Source organism: Neophocaena asiaeorientalis, unplaced genomic scaffold, assembly GCF_003031525.2.
Source record: "Neophocaena asiaeorientalis asiaeorientalis breed wild unplaced genomic scaffold, Neophocaena_asiaeorientalis_V1.1 scaffold155, whole genome shotgun sequence".
Classification (NCBI taxonomy): domain Eukaryota; kingdom Metazoa; phylum Chordata; class Mammalia; order Artiodactyla; family Phocoenidae; genus Neophocaena; species Neophocaena asiaeorientalis.
Window position 1 is genome coordinate 2,085,462 of NW_020173040.1, and position 14,494 is coordinate 2,099,955.

At 36.0% G+C, this 14,494-nt stretch overlaps 1 protein-coding gene across 7 annotated transcripts in view; it reads right to left on the reverse strand.

Moving 5' to 3' along the window:
- Window positions 1-14,494, reverse strand: part of ZMYND11 (zinc finger MYND-type containing 11) — a 136,721-nt gene that overhangs the window by 84,373 nt on the left and 37,854 nt on the right. The window contains exon 1 of one of the 7 annotated variants that reach the window (XM_024742767.1): window positions 217-264. The exons of the other annotated variants lie outside the window; for them this stretch is intronic. The gene's annotated coding sequence lies outside the window, so the exon portion shown is untranslated. Of the gene's footprint in view, window positions 1-216; window positions 265-14,494 lie in introns of those variants that run through there. 7 annotated transcript variants of the gene reach the window in all.

The window sequence follows — 14,494 nt, forward strand, 5'->3', positions numbered from 1 at the left end:
AAATGTACCATCTTAACCATTCTTAAGTGTACAGTTCAGTGGTATCAATACATTCACATTGCTGTGCAGCCATCACCACCATCCATCCCCACAACTCATTTAACCTTGTAAACTGAAATCCTACACCCATTAAACACTAACTGCCCATTACCCACCCCAGCCCCTGGCACCCATGATTCTACTTTCTGTGTTTATGACTGTGATGACTCTAAGTACCTCAAAGAGGAGGAATCACACAGGATTTGTCCATCTGTGACTGGCTTACTTCACTGAGCATAGTGTCCATGAGATCCACTCATACTGTAGCGTACTGCAGAATTTTCTTCCTTTTTAAGGATGAATAATATTCCATTGCATGTATATACCACATTTTCCTTATCCATTCATCTGTGGATGGACACGTTTTAGCTATTGTGAATAATACTGCTATGAACATGGGTATACAAAATATTTCAAGACCCTGCTTTCAATTCTCTTGGGCAAATACCCAGAAGTGGAATTCCTGTATCATATAGCAATTCTATTTTTAATTTTTTGAAGAACTACCATACTGTTTTCCATAGCAGCTGCATCATTTCATATACCCACCAGTAGTGCACAAGGGTTCCAATTTCTCCACATTCTCATCAACACTTATAATTTTGTAGTTTTTTGACACTAGTTATTCTGATGGGTGTAAGCTGGTCCAAGTAACTTTGGCAAGCCTCCAGGCAATACCGGTATTCTCTATCCTTACAAATCTAATTTAATGCAATCCCTTCCATCTATGTAAGTACCTTGCTTCCTATCATACAAATGCTACAAATGGGGGGAAAAAAGATAAAAGAGAAAGCAAATCAGGAAAAACTTATAAATAAGTAAAATTAAACAAGGAATTTTTGGTGACACATACATATATGGGGAAACTTTTTATTGCAAGGAAATGATAAGGAGGAACACACTGGGAGAATACACAGCATCAAATATGTTCTGATTTTTACTTCTGGTGGAGGGGTGCAAGTTTTTGTTTTATTTTTATGTCATCTAACAAATATATAAATATTTTAAAGTATTTACATCAAATAATGCATAAAATTTAAAAATTAATCCCTTTGTATAACGTGCATTTCTTTGTGACTTAGTTCAGGTTAAAATTTTCCCAAACTCTACTAGCAATTTGAAGTTACTTTTTATTGATAGTCTATTCATGCTATTTTCCCATTTACATATTAATTTCTTCACATATTAAAGTTATTCACAAAATACTTTTGTCTGTCTTTTAGTAAACATCAAATGAAATTATAATGTTGAAATCTAGCTATGTATTCCCCTTATGGTCACCTTTAATGATTAGAAGTCCTTCCACACTCAAGTCTGAAAAATATTCAATTGTATTTTCCTCTTTTATACAATTTTTTAAAATACTGACTTCTTAATCCATCTGGGAATAACGTTTTTTTATATATCTTTATTGGAGTATAATTGCTTTACAATGTTCTGTTAGTTTCTGCTGTACAACAAAGTGAATCAGCTTTATGTACACATATATCCCTATATCCCCTCCCTCTTGAGCCTCCCCTCCCACCCTCCCTTTCTCACCCCTGTAGGTGGTCACAACGCACCGAGCTGATCTCCCTGTGCTATGCAGCTGCTTCCCACTAGCTATCTATTTTACATTTGGTAGTGTATATATGTCCATGCCACTCTCTCACTTCGTCCCAGCTTCCCCTTTCCTCCCTGTGTCCTCAAGTCCATTCTCTACATCTGCATCTTTATTCCTGCCCTGCCACTAGATTCATCAGTACTGTTATCTGGGAATAACTTTTCTAAGGTATTAATATTAATAAGCTTTATTTTTTTAGAGCAGTTTTAGGTTTGCAGCAAAATTCAGCAGGAAATACAAAGAATCCCATACCCCCACACTCCCAAAGCCTCCCTGATTATCAACATCCCAAACCAGAGGGCACATGTCTTAAAATCAACGAACCTACAGTGACACACCATTATTACCCAAAGTCCATAGTTAACTGCTGGTGGTGTACATTCTATAGGTTTTCACATATATGTGAAATGCATAAAGACATTAAAATGCTATACAGAATAGTTCCTCTGTCCTAAAAATTATCTGTGCTCCATCTAGTCATCCTTCCCTCTCCCCACAATCCCTAGCAACCATTAATCTTACTTCTCTGCTGTTTTACCTTTTCCAGAATGTCATATAGTTGGAACCATACAGGATATGTAGCCTTTTCAAACTGGCTTCTTTAACCTAGTAAAATGGATTTAAGGTTCCTCCATGCCTTTTCATAGCTTGATAGCTCATTTCTTTTTAGTGCCGAATAATGTTCCATTGTCTAGATGCCCCTCAGTTTATTTATCCAGTCAACTTGAAGGACATCTTGGTGGCTTCCGTATTTTGACAATTATGAAAAAAGCTGCTATAAACAGCCTTGTATAGGTTTCTGTGTGTAAGTTTTCAGCTCTTTTGGGTAAATACCAAGGAGTATGACTGCTGAACTGTACACTAAGAGTATATTTCGTTTTGTAAGAAACTGACAAACTGTCTTCCAAAGTGGCTGCACCATTTTACATTCCCACCAGCCATGAATAAGCGTTCCTACTGCTCCACATCCTCATCAGCGATCGGTGTTGTCAGTGTTTTCGATTTTAGCCATTTTAATAGATATAGTGGTAAATCAATGTTGTTTTAATTTCCAATTCTCTAATGACATATGATGTTGAACATCTTTTCATGTGTTTACCTTCCATCTGTATATCATCTTGGTGAGGTTATCACTTCAATTCTTTTGCTCATTTTTTAATCAGCTTGTTCATTTTCTTAATGTTGAGTTTTAAGACTTCTTTATATATTTCTACCAGTCTATGGCTTGTCTTCTCATTCTCCTGACACTGTCTTTCATAGAGCAAAGGTTTTTAATTTTAATGAAGTCCACCTTATCCATTATTTCTTTCATGGGTCGTGTCTTGGTGTTTTATCTAAAAAGTCATCACCATATCCAAGGTCATCTAGGTTTTCTCCTGTTATCTTCTACGAGTTTTATAGTTTTGCATTTTACATTTAGATCTATGACCCAGTTTGAGCTAATTTTAGTGAAGGACATAAGGTTTGTGCTTAGGTTCATTTTTGTATGTGTGTGGTTGTCCAGTTGCTCCAGAAGCATTTGATGAAAAGACTTTGCTTTGTTGCATTGCCTTTGCTCCTTTGTCAAAAATCCGCTGACTATATTAATGTAGGTCTGTTTCTGGGCTCTCTATTTTGTTCCATTGATCTATTTGGCTGTTACTTCACCAATACCACACTTTTAATTACTATAGCTTTATAACAAGTCTTGAAGTTGGGTAGTATCAGGCCCTGATTTTGTTCCTCCCTTTCAATACTGAGCTGGCTATCTGGGTCTTTTGCCTCTCCATACAAACTTTAGAATCAGTTCATCGATATCCACAAAATTATTTCCTGAGATTTTGACTGGGATAGCACTGAATCTATAGATCAAGCTGGGAAGAACTGACACCTTGACAATATTAGTCTTCCTATTCATGCACAAGAGTTACCTTTCCACTTATTTAGTTCTTTGATTTTGTTCACCAGAAACTTGTTTTCCTCAAATAAATCTTGTAATAGTATTTTTGTTAGATTTATACCTAAGTATTTCATTTGGGGGATTCTAATGTAAATGGTAACGTGTTTTTAATTTCAAATTCAACTCGTTCATTGCTGGTATATAGGAAAGTGATGAGACTTTTGTATATTAACTTTGTATCCTACAATCTTGCTATAATTGATTATTTCCAAGAGTTTTTTGTCACTTCTTTTGTATTTTATTCATAGACAATCATGTCATCTGCAAACAGAGACGGCTTTATTTCTTCACTCCAAATCTGTATACTTTTATTTCCTTGTCTTCTCTCATTGCATTAGCTAGGAATTCCGAACAGTTAAAAATGAATGGCGACAGGGGACATTGTTCTTGATCTTAGTGGGATACCTGTGAGTTTCTTACTGTTAAGTATGGTGTTAATGTAGGGATTTTGTAGATAGTCTTTATCAAGTTAAGGAAATTCCTCTCTATTCCTAGTTTGCTATAAGTTTTAATTATGAATGGGTGTTGAATTTTGTCAAATGCTTTTCTGCATCTATTGAAATAATCACATGATTTTTCTTCTTTAGCCTGTTGATGTGATAGATTATGCTGACTTTCAAATGCTGAAGCAGCCTTTCACACCTGGGATAAATCCCACTTAGCCGTGGTATATAACGTTTTTTATACAATATTGGATTCAATTTGCTAATAGTTTGTTGAAGATTCTTACATTTACGTTCATGAGATTGGCCAATGGCAGTTTTGTTGGGGTTTTTTTTCTTCTTGTACTGTCTTTGTCTGATTTGGATATTAGGGTAATACTGTCCTCAAAGAATGAGTTAGAAAATATTGTCTCTGCTTCTACCTTCTAGAAGAGATTGCAGAGAACAGGTAAAATTTCATCCATAAATGTTTGGTAGAATTCGCCAGTGAACACATATGGGCATGGTTCTTTCTGTGTTTGAAGGTTATTAATTACTGATTCAATCTCTTTAAAAGATATAGGCCTACTCAGATTGTCTATTTTTTTTTTTTTGCGGTATGCGGGCCTCTCACTGCTGTGGCCTCTCCCTTGGCGGAGCACAGCCTCCAGACGCGCAGGCTCAGCGTCCATGGCTCACGGGCCCAGCCGCTCCGCGGCATGTGGGATCCTCCCGGACTGGGGCACGAACCCGTGTCCCCTGCATCGGCAGGCGGACTCTCAACCACTGCGCCACCAGGGAAGCCCTGTCTACTTCTTTTTGTGTGATTTTTGGCAGATCTGGCCTTTCAAAGAATTGGTCTATTTTACCTAGGTTATCAAATTATCAAATTTTTCACCAGTTATTCACGGAGCCCCTTTATTATCTTTTCATGGTCCAGAAGCAGTAGTGATTGCCCCTCTTTTATTTCTGATATTAGTAATTTGTGTCTTCTCTTTTTTTTTAGTTAACCTATCTAGTAACTTCTGATTTTACTGATCTTTTCAAAAAACTAGCTTTTGGGGGCTTCCCTGGTGGTGCAGTGGTTGAGAGTCCGCCTGCCGATGCAGGGGACACGGGTTCGTGCCCCGTCCGGGAGGATCCCACATGCCGCGGAGCGGCTGGGCCCGTGAGCCATGGTCGCTAAGCCTGCGCGTCCGGAGCCTGTGCTCCGCAACGGGAGAGACCACAACAGTGAGAGGTCCGCGTACCACAAAAAAAAAACAAACAAACTGGGCTTCCCTGGTGGCGCAGTGGTTGAGAGTCCACCTGCCAATGCAGGGGACGCGGGTTCGTGCCCCGGTCCGGGAAGTCCCACATGCCGCGGCACGGCTGGGCCCGTGAGCCATGGCCACTGAGCCTGCGTGTCCGGAGCCTGTGCTCCGCAACGGGAGAGGCCACAACAGTGAGAGGCCCGCGTACCGCAAAAAAAAAAAAACCTAGCTTTTGTTCTGATTTTTCCTATTGATTTCCTACCTAAAATTTCATTGATTTCTGTTCTAATTCTTATTTCTTTTCTTCTGCTTACTTTGAATTAATTTCCTCTTCTTTTTCTTGCTTTCCAAGGTAGAAGCTTAGATTGCAGATTTTAGATCTTTCCTCTTTTCTATTATAGACATTTCTCTCAAAGCACTATTTTCACTGCATCCCACATTGTGATAAGATGTATTTTCATTCTAATTCAGTTCAAAACTTTAAAAACTTTCTCTTGAGATGTCTTCTCTGACCTGTGTGTTGTTTAATTTCCAAGTATTTTAGGGTTTTGAGCTATCTTTCTGTTTTTGATTTCTGGTTTAATTCCATTGTGGGCTAACAGCAGACATTGCAATGATTTCCATTCTTTTAAATTAATTAAGATAGACCAGAATGTGGTCTATCTTTGTGAATGTTCCATGTGAACTTGAAAAGAATGTGTATTCTGCTGTCATAGAATGAAACAGTTTATAGGTATCAATTATATCCAATTCACTGATATTGTTGTGAAGAATTCAACTATGTCCTTACTGATCTTCTGCCTGCTGGATTTGTCCATTTCTGACGGGGGGGTGAAAAGTCTCCAACTATAATACTGCATTCATCTATTTCTCCCCACAGTTCTATCAGTTTTTCCTCATATATCCTGACACTCTGTTGTTAGGCACAGAGACATTAAGGAATGTTATATCTTAAGAGTACTGACCGCTTTATTATTATGTAATGGCCCTTTTTATACCTGATGACATTCCTTGCTTTGAAGTCAGCTCTGTCTGAAATTAGTACAGCTACTCCTACTTTCTTTTGGTTAGTGTTAGTATGGTATATCTTTCTGTATTCCATTTCTTTCAATCTATGTGTGTCTTCATATTTAAAATGGGTTTCTTGTAGACAACATAGAGTTAGGTCTTGTTTTTTGATCCACTCTGACGATCTCATCTTTTTATTGGTATAGACTACTGACATTTAAGGTAATTGATATAGATGGATTACTAGTATCTCTCAGATTTGTTACTGTTTTCTATTTGTTACCTTTGTTCATTGTGCCTATTTGTCTTCCACACATTCTGTCTTTTGTCATTTTAACTGAGAACTTTATATGTAACAATTCTCTTTCTTAGCATATTACACTTGTTTTTTTTACTTTTTTTAGTGGTTGCAATATACATTTACAACTAACCCCATGTTTATTTTTCTGACTCACATGTAGTACAAATATCTCATATCCCATGTAGAACAAATACCTCATAATATAAAATATTCCAATCTCTCTTCCAAACCCGATATTGTTTCCTGTCATTCCTTTCACTTATGCATATACATACAAAAGCATGTACAGTTGACCCTTGAACAACATGGGTTTGAACTGTGCAGGTCCACTTATACGTGGATTTTTTTTTCCCCCAATAAATACTACTGCAGTACTACATGATCTGCAGTTGGTTGAATCCACAGCCGTGGAAACGCAGATGTGGAGGACCAACTGTGAAGTTATATGCAGATCTTCCACTGTGTTGGGGGGCTGGTGACCCTAACTCCCACATTGTTCAAGAATCACTGTACATGCACATAAGCACACATAATCAAAAACACTGTTGCTATTATTTTGAACAGATCTTTTAAATCAATTAAGAATCAGAAAAATAAGTTTATTTTACCCTCATTTACTCATTCCTCAATACTCTTCTTTTCTTTACGTAGACCTGAGTTTCGGACCTGTATCATTTTCCTTTAACATTTGTTGTAAGGCAGTTGCAAAACTTTAACATTTGTTCTGGCAAAAAACTCCATCAATGTTTGTCTAAGAAAGTATTCCCCCTTTACTATTGAAGGATAACTTCACTGAGTACACAAAATTCTAGGCTGGTGGGTTTTTTCCCTCAACAACTTAAACATTCCACTGTTTTGGCTTGCATGGTTTCTAAGAAGTCAGATGTAATTATTACATTTGCTCCTCTATAGGTAAAAGGGTTCTCTTCTGCTGGCTTCTTCAGGATTGCTTCTTTTTCTGTAATTTTCTTAAGTTTGAAAATGATATACCTAGGTGTAGTTTGGAGGGCATCTATCCTGCCTTTGGAGGGCATCTATCTTGCCTGGTATTCTCTGAGCTTCTTTTATTTTTTAATATCTTTATTGGAGTATAATTGCTTTACAATGTTGTGTTAGTTTTTGCTATATAACAAAGTGAATCAGCTGTATATATACATTCTCTCCCTTGAATGTAGTTTGGTGTCTGACATTAATTTGGGGAAATTCATAGTCATTACTGCTTCAAATATTGTTTCTGTTCCTTTCTCTTTCTTTTCCTTCTGGCATTCCTATTATGCATATGATACCACTTTGTTGTCCACTGTCCTTCATGTTCTGTTTTACTTTTTTTCAGTCTTTTTCCTTTTTACTTTTCAGTTTTGGAAGTTTCTGTTGTCGTATCTTCAAGCTCAGATGTTCTTTCCTAAGCTGTGTCCAATCTACTAATGATCCCACCAAAGGCATTCTCCATTTCTGCTATGGTGTGTTTGCACTCTAGCATTTCTTTTTGATCTTTCTTGGAATTTCCATCTCTTTCAGTATATGTGTAATCTTAAATATTGTCCACTTTTTCCATTAAAGCTCTCAGCATATTAATCAACTTTTTAAAAAATTCCTGTTCTGATAATTCCAACACCCCTGCCATATTGATCCACGTTCCAATGCTTGTTCAGTCTCTTCAAAGTGTTTTCTGCCTTCGAGTATGCCTAGTATTTTTCTGAAAGGCAGACATAATGTATTGGGTAGAAGGAACTTCAGTTAAAGGCCTTCAGTAATGGGAGGGAGTTGAGTATTTCACTTCCCCAGGTCAGTTAGGCTCTAACCAAACACCAGATGGTTAGGCTCTGGTAAAATAGTTGCTCATGAGGGCACACCTTGTTAAGAAGAACAGAATGCTCTGGCATATTTAAAGCTGGTTCCTTGTGCCTACCCGCGATGGAATCATGAGAGGATTGTTCTCCAACAGTCTCTGTGAGAGTCTGGTAGAACTCCTAGAGGAAAACCCCACAGAAGTGTGAGGAGCCCCTAAGACTGGGTCCCACTGGGTTTTTCACTCAGACTTGTCTGCCCTGGGCCTCCAGCAATTTGCCAGTCACATCCAGGTTTCGCTACCCCAGCACTGGTTCCTGCAGAGGTTTCTGTTGGTGGGTGGTTTTAAGTTGTGATTCTATCGGCCTTCCTGTCTCTCCAACTTTTGTGGCAGCAATTTGCCCTGTGGCCTCACTTTTCTCATGGATCTCAGTAGATCTGTTGATTTCACAGTTCTTCAGTTCATTACCTGCTATTAAGATAGAGTGACAACTTCTAATCATCTTACATGTCCAACCAGAAACTGTAGAATTACTTTTTGAATATGACTTAAGATGAAAATATGTGTCTTCATAGAGGTCATCAATTGTAGTAGCACAATTTATTGAAAGATTTCTTCCTTCTCTAATGGAATGTGATACATTCCTAAATTATATATTAAATTCTTATCTATACTAGCATTAGTTTCTTTGATGTGTTTGGTCTTTTGTTAGTATCCCATAATTTTATTTAACTTGTTTTATTATTAAGTTAAAGTTATAATTATCAAGTTGTATTCAGTTATTATTTATTATAGCTTATTTATTATAAGTTACATATATAAAAGTTATAATTTGAATCAATTCCATGTTGTCTTTCATTGCTACATAATTATTTCATATGTGAGTATTATCTGCCCAACATTATCAGTTTTTTGAAAGAAGGCCATATTTTAAAACTTCCTTATGTCCCTAACAAATTCTACCACAAACTGTACACTAAAACACTTACTCATTGAATACATTCCCCAATAAGTCTTGAGGGAAAATAATAAGTAGACTCAAGAACCTCCAAAACAATCAGTTGCTGCCCAAATTCCATATGTGACAAGCAAAGAAACAAACTTACAGGAGGAGTTCTAGATGATGCAGTTATTAGACACAGACTTTAAAATAATTTTATACTTGATATGTTCAAGAAATTAAAAGATAACTCCAGCAGAGAACAAGAAGCAATAAAAAGAAACTAAATGGAAAGGACAGAACTGAAGAACTACAATACCTAAATCACTAAACTGATGGGTTTCGCATCAGATTAGATACAGATGAACAGAAAATTGGTGAACCGAAGAACTATTTCAAAAGAAAATATCAAGAAAGCATAGAGAAAACAAGAGCATAAGAGACATATGAATATGATAATAAGGCTTAATTTATATTTCACTGCAATCCCAAGAACAGAGAAAAGAAGGGAGCAAAATTAACTTTCAAAGAGACTGTGGCTGATAATTTTCCATTACTGACAAAAGATGTCAAGCAACAGATTCAACAGTCATTACCAGAAAGCAAAATCAGATTAATGCAAAGACAACTACACCTCGGCACATCATAGTAAAACTGCTGAAAACAAAAAGACAAAAAGAAAAAATATTTTAAGCAACCAGAGGAAAAGTCATAATGCCTTCAAAGGAGCAATAATACAACTGCAAGTTGACTTCTCAACCAAAACAACAAAAGTCAGAAGATAATGAAATAATATCGTCAAAGTGCTCAAAGGCTGTAACTGCCAACCAAAAACTCTATGCCTGCAAAAAAGAAAGGTAAATAAGATATAGTTTATATAAACCAATACTTCATCACCCACAGTTCAACAATACAGAAATTAAAGATGTTCCTCGCGCAGAAGGAAAAGAATCCCAAATAAAAAGTCAAACTGCAAAAAGGAACTGATGACCTTTATACACTGAGAACACAGTTACTACCTCCAGAGTAATCAATAAAAGGACAGTAAAATAATGAATACCTACCAAGCTCTTGATGGGGAAAAAAATAATACAAAATGCTTTATCAACACTACCGCCAATAAAGAAGAAAGAAAAAGGAGTAAGATATATAAAAGCCATATATTATGATGATAGATTTAAACCCAAATATATCAGCAATTACATTAAATCTAAACAGAGAAGCTTCAATAAAAGATGGCAATTTTGAGCCTGAATTAAAAACTATGATAAAACAGAAATCTAGCTACATGCTGCTTGCAAAAGATACATCTTAAATACAAGGATATAAAAAGTTTGTAAAGAACAGAGTAAAAAAAAAAAAGTACCATGCAAAAATATCAAAAAGAAAGTTGGCAAGAGTGTAATAATGTAAAGTATCGTTAAGAAAAAAGAGGGTCACTTCATAATAATAAAAAGATCCAGCTTATTAGGAAATGTTCTAAATTTTATGTATTTAACATAATCTTATAACACATAAAGCAAAAACTGACAAAACTGAAAGAAAAAAATAGGCAAATCCACAATCACAATAGGAGATTTTTACGTACCTCGCACAACCACTCGTAAAACAAAGAAAAAATTACTAGGTATATAAAAGAGTTACAAAAACATTTAACAAATTTGACCTGATATATACAAACCTCTGCAGCCAATACCTGCAGAATATACATTCTTTTCAAATGCACATGGAATGTTTACAAAATTGATCATGTGTCGGGTATAGCAAGTCTCAACAAATTTCAAAGGATTGAAATTATACAGTCTGCTCTCTGCCCACAATAGAACTGAAAAAGTCAGTAACAAAAGATAGCCCAAAAAAAAAGGAAATTCCTATGTTTCTGAAAGCTAAAAAACATATCTCTAAATAGTTAACTTTAAAACTTCACAATAAAAATCAGGAAATATAATGAAAGGAAGAAAAATGAAAACACTAATTGTCAAAAGTTCTGAGATGTACTTAAGTTTATTGCCTTAAATGTGTTAATAAGAAAAGGAGGGGCTAAAAGCAGCTACCTCAAGAAATTACAAAATAAAAACTCAAAAATGTAGAAAAAAATTACACACATACACACACACACACACACACACACACACTAAACAGAAATCAATGAACTAGAAAACAAACATACAAGACTTCCCTGGTGGTTCAGTGGCTAAGACTCCATGCTCCTGATGCAGGGGGCCCAGGTTCGATCCCTCGTCAGGGAACTAGATCCCACATGCTGCAACTAAAAGTTTGCATGCCACAACGAAGATCCCGCCAAATAAATAAATTTTTTTTAAAAAAAGAAAACAAATATACAAAAGAGAGATTCACTAAATGGAAAAGTTGATTCTTCAAAAGGGCAAAATTGACAAGCTCCTGGTGAAACCACTAAACAACTACCAAAAGAGTTGTTTTTATTTTCATAACTCTAGGAGGTGGATCCCAAAAGATCTTGATGCAATTTATGTCAAAGAGTGTTTTGCCTATGTTTTCCTCTAAGAGTTTTATAGTATCCGGTCTTACATTTAGGTCTTTAATCCATTTTGAGTTTATTTTTGTATATGGTGTTAGAGAATGTTCTAATTTCATTCTTTTACACGTAGCTGTCCAGTTTTCCAAGCACCACTTATTGAAGAGACTGTCTTTTCTGCCTTGTATATTCTTGCCTCCTTTGTCATAGATTGACCATAAGAAATAGAAAATCTGAATAAGCCTACATAACTATTAAAGAGGTTGAATAATAATTTAAACCCCCTCCCCCACAAAAAAAAAAATTCCAGAACCAGATTGCTTCACCTTAGACTCCACCAAACATTTCAAAAAGAAAAAAACACCAATCTTATAGAAACTCTTTCTGAGGAAAGAAACATGTACAAATTTGTGATATGAGATCAATGTAACCTTGATATCAACACATGACAAAGGACACTAAGAGAAAGTGAAGTTAGAGACCTATCTCATTCATGAACATGAATGCAAAAATCCTAAATGAAGTACTAGCAAATCAAGTTCAGCAATACACAAAGAACAATACAGTGTGACCATGTTTGTTACAGTCATAGCAATTCACACATTCATAGACTTAAAGAAAATAACCATATAATCAGCTCAATAAATGCAGGAAAAAACTGAATAAAACTCTTCATTCATAACCAAAACTAAAAGCAAAATAGGAATAGAGGGGAAACGCCTCAATCTGAAAAAGGGTACCCCTATAAAACCAACAGCAGAAAAACCATACTCAATGAAACGTTGAAAACTTTCTCTCTGCAAATGGGAATGTGCGATGATATCATACTCACCACTTCTATTCAACATTGTACTGGGCTCTTTCCTTAATTTCTCTCTCTGCTCTTCCATTGTTAGTGTACAGAAATGCAACAGATTTCTGTGTATTAATTTTGTATCTTGTAACTTTACCAAGTTCATTGATGAGCTCTAGTAGCTTTCTGGTAGCATTTTTAGGATTTTCTATGTATAGTATCATATCATCTGCAAACAGTTTTACTACTTTTTTTCCAATTTGGATTCCTTTTATTTCTTTTCCTTCTCTGATTGCCATGGCTAGGACTTCCAAAACTATGTTGAATAAAAGTGGCGAGAGTGGACATCCTTGTCCTGTTCCTGATCTTAGAGGAAATATTTTCTGCTTTTCACCACTGAGTATGATACTGGCTATAGATTTTTCATATACAGCCTTCATAATGTTGAGGTATGTTCCCTCTATGCCCACTTTCTGGAGAGTTTTTAATCATAAATGGGTGAATTTCCAGAAAGAGAAATTAAAACAACAATCCCATTTACCATCACACCAAAAAGAATAAAATACCTAGGAATAAACCTACCTAAGGAGTCAAAAGCCCTGTGCTCCAAAAACTGTAGGACACTGATGAAAGAAATCGAAGATGACACAAACAGATGGAAAGATCACGTTCTTGGACTGGAAGAATCAATATTGTCAAAACGACCCAAGGCAATCTACAGATTCAATGCCATCCCTCTCAAACTACCAATGGAATTTTTCACAGAACTAGGACAAAAAAATTTTTAATTTGTATGGAAACACAAATGACCCCAAATAGCCAAAGCAATCTTGAGGAAGAAAAATGGAGCTGGAGGAATAAGGCTCCCTGATTTCAGACTATACTACAAAGCTACAGTAATCAAAACAGTATGGTTCTGGCATAAAAACAGAAAGAGATCACTGGAATAGGATAGAAAGCCCAAAAATAAAACCAATGCACCTATGGTCAATTAATCTACAACAAAGGCAGCAAGAATATGGAGGAAAGACAGCCTCTTCAACAACTGGGGCTTGGAAAACTGGATAGCTTCAGATAAAAGAATAAAATTAGAACATTCTGTAACACCATACACAAAAATAAACTCAAAACGGATTAAAGACCTAAATGTAAGACCAGATACTATAAAACTCTTAGAGGAAAACATAGGCAAAACACTGACATAAATTGCATCAAGATCTTTTTGGATCCACCTCCTAGAGTAATAAAAATAAAAACAAAAATAAATAAATGGAACCTAATTAAACTTAAAAAGCTTTTGCACAGCAAAGGAAACCATAAACAAAAAAACCCCCCACAGAATGGGAGAAAATATTTGCAAACAATGCGACAAGGAATTAATCTCCAAAACATACAAGCACCTCATACAGCTCAATATTAAAAAAAACAACACAATCAAAAAATGGGCAGAAGACCTAAACAGACATTTCTCCAATGAAGACATACAGATGGCCAGTAAGCACATGAAAAGATGCTCAATGTAGCTAAATATTAGAGAAATGCAAATCAAAACTATGAGGTATCACCTCACACCAGTCAGAATGACTATCATCAGAGTCTACAAACAACAAATGCTGGAGAAGATGTGGAGAAAAGGGAACCCTCCTACACTGTTGGTGGGAATGTAAACTGGTGCAGTCACTATGGAGAACAGTATGGAGTTTCCTCAAAAAACTAAAAACAGAGCTACCACACGATCCAGCACCTGCACTCCTGGGCATATATCTGGAGAAAATTCTAATTTAAAAATATACATGCACCCCAATGTTCACTGCAGCACCTGCTTACAATAACCAAAACATGGAAGCAACCAAAATGTCCATCGACAGATGAACGGATAAAGATGTGGTACATATATACAATGGAATATT